This window comes from Calliphora vicina, chromosome 4 (assembly GCF_958450345.1).
Source record: "Calliphora vicina chromosome 4, idCalVici1.1, whole genome shotgun sequence".
Classification (NCBI taxonomy): domain Eukaryota; kingdom Metazoa; phylum Arthropoda; class Insecta; order Diptera; family Calliphoridae; genus Calliphora; species Calliphora vicina.
This window is the reverse complement of record NC_088783.1, coordinates 20,569,712-20,580,101: the sequence shown is the minus strand read 5'-3', so window position 1 is coordinate 20,580,101 and position 10,390 is coordinate 20,569,712.

Here is a 10,390-nt window from a genome sequence, read left to right as displayed (position 1 = left end):
TATTGAGACCTATACATTTATGAAAAAATAGATTACAGCCTAATATTAGTTGACTTCTTTCTGCACTAAACACGGATTTCTCGGCTTTGCTTCACCATAATATGGGGGCAGTATGTTTTAGTAATCGCCCAATAACTAAATTTTTTAATTTTTGTTGCTTGACTGGTTTTTGAAATAAACGATTCAATTGATCCTATGGATCTCCGAGCAGAAGTGTATTTTATTCAGGCAGTGTTCATTAACTAGTACAGGTAACCTTCTTAGATGTATCCAATAAATATATAGTTTTTAGAACTACTTATATGAATTACAAATTATTTTTAAAAACATTCCAATCTCATGAGAACTCAGACAGGGTAAAGTTAACTTTAAATGGTTACAAACATTAGTACAAGCTCATAATACTATCGCAAACAGTGTAGGGGTTAAACATACATATAATTATTAATTAAACCGCTATAACATTTGGCAAAACATTACCTTATATTCTCGTATTTATTTTGTTTACAACAATAATTTCTGCCATAAAATACAACAATTTAATTTGATTTATTTTACAAGCAAACGATTATTATGCCGTTATTTACCGTACATATGCTCATACATCTGAATGCTTATAAGCAGATACATATGTTTACCGTTAATTTCGATTTAAAACCATTAGAGCGTTAAATATAGAACTTGTGCGTATATGTACAATTTATTTTTGTGCTAAAGATCGTGGTGGAAGAGAGATGATCGCGCTAACCGGGAAATGAAGGGAAAAACTATCGAACGACGTAAAATTCACAAACATTATACGATATTAGAGAAATGTAAATATTTTTTAAACAAAAAAAATAAACACTTTATTAGCATGAACTAAATTTCTTTAGCATCAACAAAACACATGAATAGAAAGATAAATTTATTTAATTAAAAAATGATTTGTCATGTAATATTTGACTGCTAAATGAAATTGTATGACATTTTTCTTTTCATCTTTATTCTTTTAATAATTTTTACACGGGTTTTGAAATTTCAGGGATGAGCAGGTTGCTGGGCAATGTTGTAGAGACGAGGTGCTGGTCATTATAGCTGTAGAGCTATTGATAGTTTCTTGGTTAAAATCAATATTGTTGCATGTAAATATTTTGGTATTTTTATTCATTCATAATATCGTAGGTGTTTATTTTAAACAATTTTTTTTTTAAATTGCAGATTTTGTTAATGATTTTTGGTTATTTTTATATTTTTAATTTAATTTGAAGACAGGGTTATTTTTGTAATTTTTTTAAACAAATTTTTTTTGTAGATTCTTTTTTAAATTCCATATTTTGTTAATGGATTTTTGTAAATTTTCTGGAAATTGTAAATTTTTTCTGAATTTCTTTTAAATTTATTTCGAATATAGGTTTATTTTCGGCATTTTTGTAAAATTCAAACCCGATTTGTGTCTGGACTTTTTTATAATGATAATTTTCTTTAAATATGTGTTTACTGTTTTTTTTGGGAATTTTTTTATTTTTCTTTTAGAAAATTTGTTAAACGTTTGTTTCAAATGAAGAAATTTGAGTGAAAAAATATGTTTGTATTTTTGTATGGTTTTTAATATTTTTCACAATATTTATTTTATAATTTTTTTTATTTTAAAATTTTTTCAAATATTTTATAATTTTATTAATTTGAAAATTATTTTTCTATTTTTTTTTATTTTAAAAATATTTTCTGTTATTTCACAATTTTTTTTCAAATATTTTATTTTTAATATTGAGATTTTATTTATCAGTTCGTTTAAATTTTCATATTTTTTTAATTTCAATATTGAAATTGACACTATTTTGGGAAATATTTTATAAGTTTCTTAATTAATTTTTTCAGTAGTTTGATATGTTACATCTTTTTGAATTTAGTGCAACTTTTTTTAATTTCTGAAGCAATAATTTTCATTTGATAATTCTGAATATTTTTTAGTTATATTTACGAAAATGTTCATATCAATTATTTTTATTTGTAGAATTTAAAACTTTTTTTTATAGATATTTTGTTTTTTTTCACTTGTTTTTGAGGAAGCTTTTACACCGATTATGTTAATTGTATTTTGAAATGATTGAAATTTTTGTAAATCTAAGAATATTTATATAATTAATTAAAAACTTGCACATTTGTTTATTAAAGAAAAATTATTTTAGTCAATTAAAAACATATTCGCTTGTGTAGTCAGGTTTTCCATACAATAATTTGCAGAAATTTTTATATCAGAATCTGAATGTTTACTTTATTTTGTTTCAAAATTAATCAATTCGAGGAAATTAATATTTTTTTCCAAGATTTTTTTTTTCAAAATTCAGGAAATTTTTGAAAATTTTCAAATATTGTCGTTATTGTTCTCGTTCAGTTTTTGTTTAATATAGAAATTATTTCGTTATTTTGTTGTTAATAATTTCACTAAAATATTTTGTTGTTAAATAATGATAAAAATATTTTAAGCTGAAAATAAAAGATTTAATTAAAATCACATTAATTTTTAAAATTAAACAAAATGCTTTAGAATATTTATATTCTATTATTATTATTTTTTTTACTTTGTTAGTTAATAGACTTTTGGACACTTTTGGTCCATGAAAAAACTTAGTTTTTCTTATATAAAATTTTGAAAATGATTTCGACGTTTAGCCCGGCTTATAAATCTGCACTAGATCTTTGTTTATAGACAGTTTTATTTTTTTAGAAAACAGGCAAACCTATTTAAAATTGGACATATTAATTACATTTGTATTTTCTCTCTCTTATTTTTATACCCACCACAAAAAGTCTGACTTGTTGAATGAAAGATAGATGTTGAAAGAAGAAAGGACTTAAAGAGATTAAATATTCTCTGTTAATGACAAATATTGGGTGTATGACTTAAATTTTGAACACAGTTTTTGTTTCTAATAACTTATATGTCATTTTGAAGGGTACATATCTGTCATTTATTCTCACTTAGTTATTGAACATTATAGTGGAAACAACGTTTTGTTTTGCTTCGAATTATATGCGGGAAGTTTTGCTTTACTTCTTTAATTTGAATAAAAGTGCCGCTAAAGCACACCAATTGCTCAACAAAGCTTACGATGAATGTGTTCCATCGGTTTAATCGGCGAGAGATGGTTTGTGCGGTTCAGAAGTGGTGATTTTGACACGGAAGACAATGATTGCCCAGGCCAGCCAAAAATGTTTGAAGACCAAGATTTGGAGGCATTACTCCATGAAGATTGTTGTAAAACTCAACAAGGGTTTGCAAAATCATTGGAAGCTACTCAAGCAGCAATTGGGTATTATACGAATTGAAGGAGAGATACCTTGAAAGACGATTTTGCATGACCGAAATGAAGCTTGAACGCATAATTTGTGCACCGAATCATTACTTGCGATAAAAAATGGATTCATTACGATAACCCGAAGCATAATAGATCGTACAAGAAGGCCGGCCAACAAGCCAAAGCCAAATATCTATGGCGCTAAGGTAATGCTCTATATTTAGTGGGAGCAAAAGGGTCCCGTTTATTATTAGCTGCTGAAATTTGTAACGAACGCAACTGATTCTTTTGAAGCAAGCAGAATATGCGGCCAGACATGAAACTGTAATATTCCATCATGACAACACTCGGACATATGTTGCAATAACCTGTTAAATACAATTTAGAATGATGTGGTTAGGAAGTTCTGCCTCATCCGCTTTATAGTACAGACCGTCTGACTACTATTTGTTTCGTTCGATGCAGAATGCTTTTTCTGAGATACGCTACAGAGTATCCGAAATTGACTTGATTCGTTCTTGGCCTCAAAAGATGAGCAGTTCTTTTGGGAAAGATGGAAAAGCTCATAGCTAACAAAGGTCAATATCTATATATATAAAAATGAAATGGCATCACGTGAGAACGGCTAAGCGATTTGGTTGATTTTTTTTTTATTCCAGTCAACTGTAATAAAAAAGCTCCCTAAAGTATGCAGTACAAATTTAGATATTTTATTTCCAAATAAATAAGAACAGGCAGGTGAAGACCTAATATTAGTAAATACTACCGGGCGAAGCCGGGGCGGTCAACTAGTTGTATATAAAAATGAAATGGTATGTAATGGCATCACGTGAGAACGGCTAGAGCGATTTGGTTGATTTTTTTTTATTCGATTCGAAATTTTCATGAGATGTAAAGAATTTGTAAAGAAAAAAATTAAAAAATTCCGGTTAAAACTCGAACATTTTTTTTATTTTGATTCCACTCAACTGTAATAAAAAAAGCTCCCTAAAGTATGCAGTACAAATTTAGATATTTTATTTGCAAATAAATAAGAACAGGCCGGTGTATGTGGGTTGGAGAAACTTGAAAAACTAACATTAGTAAATGCTACCGGGCGAAGCAGGGGCGGTTTCAAAATAAAAGCTAAACATTTTAAAAAATTTCGCATTTTTAAGTCATAAACCCAATATGATTTCGATATATATTTTTATTAAAAAACTTATTTATTTTTCAGAAAACAGGCAAATATTGAATTTCTCATTTCGTTTGTAACTTATCGAAATATTGGTCGTAGACACCCAAAGTTATATATATTTAGGGTCCTTATAGAATTCTAGGACGATCTAGCAATGTCCGTATATCAGACTCTTGAATGAACGATAGTGCTTTAATTTCTTAAAGTTAAAGTATTATTTCTGCACAGAGAAAACATAAGCGTTATGCTGCCAATGTTGGCTCTAGCCAACATCTAGAATTACGAATTTTTGTCACCCGAACTAAAATTTTTCGGCTACAACTGAAAAATGCAGTCACTAAGATTCGAATTATTTTTTTTATAATTTTTTCATTGCCATAAAGTTCAAAATAGTACCCCCGTATTCAGAACCTTTCGACAATGGACTTAAACAAATTGAAATTTTGAGCTTAAAAATTATATGTATTTTAATAATTTTTTAAGCTTTCATTGCATTGCGGATGCCAGATTAAACAAGTAGGAGTGTTATATTCGGCTGCGCCCATCATCAATATGTGATAATAAAATATGTTTCTAAAATGGGGGGTAGGGCCAATTATGGACCCATCCTCACAAAAGTTGGTAGAACGATTTAGGTTTAAACTTAAATTTTAGCAACAGAGAGTATTTGTGGAAAATTTCAGCTAACTCCTTTCGTTTAGGCCCTACAATCGTTTCAAATGACAGACGGACAGTCAGAAGGACGGACATTGCTAGGTCTTAGAATTTTATAAGGACCCAGAATATATATACTTTTATGGGTCTGCAATAAATATTTATATTTATATTAGGAAATGACATCTTTTTTGATGGTCAGTATAAATAAACTCAGTCATAAAACGTTTGAAATATTTTAAATTTTGTCTAGATTTTTTTTTAAAAAAATAATTTTATTAATTTATTTTCTTGTTATAATTTGTAGCTCTTGTATTTGCCATAAAGTTTAACAGGGGCCTTTATCAACCTTGTATTATTTATTTGTTATGTATAGTTAATATTTTATAACTTAATTATAAATATATAAGAAGTTTTTGATACATTTTCATTATTTTTTTTTAATTTTTTTATATTTGTTTCAGTCATAATTTATAAATTTATGAGTTTTCTTCATTTGAATAATTTTGTGTTGTTGAGAATTTATGAAAATTATTAATATTATTTTTTTGTTTTTTAAATACAAGTATGTATGAGTGTTTTTAATTTGTTGTATTAGTTAATTTATAGCTGGACAGTTCAATATGACGCACATCAAGTTGTTGTTTTTCTCAGTTAATGTGAAAATCCAAACAGCATTTTAAAAGTGAAATAATTTTGACGTTTCATTTGCTCGTTTTTCTATTTTTTTTTATTTATTTTTTTTGTAGATTTAATTAAATTAAATTGTTTGTGATTATCCCCATTGATGATAAAGCAACAAAAATTGTAAATTATTTGTTATTTTAATACACACACAATTATTATTATTATTATTTTATTGTTCTTTGCTGCTGTTTACGAAAACATTTTCAAATTTTCGTAAACGTGATAAGCAAAGAGTGTCATTTCATTAACACCTTTTGTCAAAACTGACAAAATTTGATTTGATTTTTTAGATAAATATTTACTACTAACAAATTCTATACATTATAACACTTTAACAAATTTGTATATGAAAAAGTATAATAAAAAATAAAACCTACTTTAGAACATTTTCATAAACGTCAAACTGTTTATTTTCGCTCCCTTTGTTTTGAGGCGCAACAGTTTTTAACTTAATATTTTTTTTGGAGTTTTATTGCCCAAAACAAAATACATACAATGACAATTTTGCAACCCCTGCAAGTAAATGTAACTGAAGTGAAGTGAATTCATTCGTTTACTTTCCGTCTTTCCATACACATGTGTTTTGAATTATTTTTTTTTAGCTTTAAAAGCAATAGATACATAAATTTAACAAAAAAAAATGAATATTTTTTTAACAAAATTATCTCATTATCTTTAGCACTGTAATTATTTTTTTCTTAAATTTTTCATATTTTTTTAAAATATTTCTTTTTATTTACTTTCTTTTTTTTTGTATATTTATTAAGTATGTATTTTCAGTAGTATTTGAAAAAAAAATCGTTTTATTTTTTCATTGCCACAACACTTTTCATTCTACGCGCGCCGTTTTACGTTTATAAACAATTTGGTCTTTCTACCCCGACGTTCGAAAGTACGCTGTTTAGTTTTGTTGCATTCGTTTCATTTGTTTACTTGAATTTAGCACAAAACATCAGGGTACAAATCAGTTTTTCTAGATTTTCACTCAATTTTACCCTCAGCCATACAAGTAATTGAGTGCTTTGGGTTGAGAGTGTACTAAAAGTTTTCTCTCTTGCGCTCTTTAATGTTGTCCGTTAGGTTTTTAAGAGATTTTGAAAAATGTCAGGAAATGGTTGAGTGGCAGCAGCAACTTCCGGTTAGTAAAAGTAATATTTTGCAACAATAGAAAACTACTTCTTGCAATGAATGAAGAAAAAAGAATTTAAGTTATTTATAAGTTATGAATTTCAATGGAAGAGGTGAGTAAATAAACCACATAAGTTAGAGCTATATTCCGCTATGTAGATTTTTATAAACACTTCACAGTAGTATTAACGTAAAGCAAAATAAAAATTTTCATTTTTTGGGGAAAAAACTGGTGTCGAATTACCTCAGATTTTTGCAGATTTCAGGCTATTTTAAATATGAAATATATGAAAATATGGAAAAATTTTTAGAAAACCTCTTGTCTGGACTTATTGAAACAGCTCTGGCGTTAAAAAACTTTGACTTAATAGTTGTTTAAATCATAAGATAAAATTAAAAAGACGTTAAAGTTTTTTGCAAATAAGCGCTGATTAATAAAAACAATTATGAGAGCTACAATCCGACGATTATTACAGAAAACATCAATAATGAATTTTTGATTTTTTTTTAAAGAAAATCATGAAAATCATTATATCTTTTTTTCAGAAACGATTTTTAATCGATGGATAGATTTTTAAATTTTCATTATCTAAAAAAACAATCAAATAATTTTGGCTCTCTGTATATACAATTAACCAAATTATATTTTAAAATAAAATTTTACAAAATTTATTTATAAATTTTTAACAAAATTAAAAAAAAAAATTTCAAAAATTTTTTTATTAAAAAAGTTTTTTAATTTTTTTTTGGTTTTAATTCAGTAGTGAATTTTATGTCCAAACATTTAAAAAAAAAAATTTTTTTCTGAAAAAAAAATTCCGGTTAAAAATAATTTTTCCCGATTTAGTTCCGACTTACTATGTCGTTATATACGTCGTTGCAATGGACTTGGAAATATCTATTATTAGTTATCCATATTCTCTATATTAATGAATTAGATATACCGATTTTCACGATTTTATCTATTGTTACGAAATTGTACTTGAATTCAAATATAACTATTTTAACGGCTTTCAAACAGCAGTGCCTCTCAAACTGTAACATATCTCTGGGCATTATTAACATTGAATAAAAGCTTTGGGTTGATCATTGATCGTAGGTATGGCAACGCTGAATGTTTGCAGCGACTCGTATATTCGAATTCGAATATACGAGCTTTGACAGTTAAAGAACATTGTAGAAAGTTCACCAGAGATGGCGTGTGTATTCGAAAGCTCTAGAAAATAAGAGCTTTGACAGTTAAAGAACAATCTAGAGTGCAAATGGCAGTGTTATAAATAGTGGCAGAGGTTGCAGTCGTGAGTGAGTTTATCAGAGACGATATTCGAATTAACATCAACTGAGTGCTTTAAAGTGTGCTGTATTTTCCAGTGAATTCTTGTACATTATAAGTGTGTCTGTATTTCCTCGAATTTATAAACGTGTATAAAAAACAGTAAGCGACTATTTAATTCTGTTGTTGTACATTTTAAATAAATAAAGAGTTGTTACAATTTTTAAATTACTAAACGGCTTTTATTTGCAATCAAAAGTATCCGGTTTATTTAAAGGAAATAAACGTTTTAATAAGGTTAAAACGTAACAATATGTATGAATAATGTTTGTAAGTTATTTGGGGGATAAGGAAAGTTGATTTCAATATAGAGACTTATATAAATATATCGACTTCGATATCTATAACGATCCCGAAAATTCATATGTCTCTTGTCACTCATGGTGAAGGGCAGAAAAACAGTCATTTAGGCTAAACTGACAACGCACATTAAGGTCGTACGAAAAAAATTTGTAATAAATCTGACTCTTCTGATGTAATGATCCGATTGCAAAGTGATGTACATATGAACGAATCGTAGAGCAGAACATATGTTTTAAGAAAATTGATTTAGTGACCTCCCTGTTAGAACACAAGGTGAGCTACAGGATGTCAAAGTCGGCAACCTTTGGTAACTTCTACAAATATGGAAAGATTTCTCTAAGTTATCTCTTAATGTTTTAAAAATATTTAAGTTTAAATTTTGAAATTTTTAATTTTTTCGTTTTTTACCTTGACTTTATTTTATTTTTCGCAAATATCTTCTGTAATGGATGACCAATTATTTAAAAAAAAAATATCCTCCTAGTTTTTTGGAAATATCCCAATGTCAATAAAAGATACTATGTCTGGAATCGTATACAGATCCATTTGAGAGATGGAGATTTCAGTATCTAGCATGACCCCAAATACACCTATAGGTTTATAACCGAGTATTTACAATCTAATGAGGTACGTGTTTTAATCGCCAGAACTCAATACCATAGAAAATCTATGGAAATTGTAGATCCCATACAAGCTGATGTATAATTTTGAGATACAGACTCAAAATTATACATCAGCTTTATCGTATGTGGTTATAAGGGAATGACAAACTATTTCAACGAAGACAATTAAATTGATACAATGAATCGTTGCACAAAATACTGAGTCACTAGAAGGGACAGAAAATGTTTGTAAAAATTAAACTTAAGTTTCCATTTTTTTGTCAATACCATAATGTTGTTTCAAGACACAATATATGCTTCTTAGGATTTTCAATATAACATATTTAAATGAATTATATACCCCTATCGCGAATCAATATTTCACATGAAATATTTTCCCTTTTCCTTTTTTCGTTCATCAACTTTGTTCACGTGAAAAAATTCCCCTTGTTGTGAAATTTTTAGATGGAATTTTGTAAACAATAAACTGCTGTTACGAACAAAATCAACTATTGTGAATGTAAAGTTAATCGTGATATTCCCGATAGCAATTTTCCTTTCGAGGGAAATGAATATTTCATGGGAACAAAATTTCACATGTTATTGCCGATAGGGGTGATAGTTAAATATTGTTACTTACCAATTTACAGAAAAATATAAATTTTTATTTCATTTGATTTTTAATTTAGCTTTTTTATGTTTTTTTCCATTTTTCTAATTTTTCGCCTTATATTACTAAATTTATTTAATTTTATTATTTTTTTCATTTACAATTTTTTTCTTCTATATTTACTTTATTTTAAATTTACTTTACATTACACACTTATTTTTAAAAATTTCCCTTAACATTTATTTTATTTCCTTCTTGTTAACCCTGACTTATTGACACTTCCGTTAACTTTTACTAAATCTGCATTTTCTAACTTGTCTTATTGTCAACATACACTAACACACTCATCCGCTCTACTAAAGAGAAATTTTCGCGCTCATACACTACAATGCATTGCAAACTTTTTGTTTACGACGAATTTTCTTTGTAAAAAACATTTGCTGCTCTAAAATGTTTATCACCTATTAATAATTACACATTTAACTATATTTTTGTTTACTTTTATTTATTGTAGCACTTATTTATCTCAATTTATTTAGATAATAAAGACAGCGTACCGTATTTGCAATGCAGTTGTTATAATTGATCACGATTAACTAAATGTCAGTGACAAGA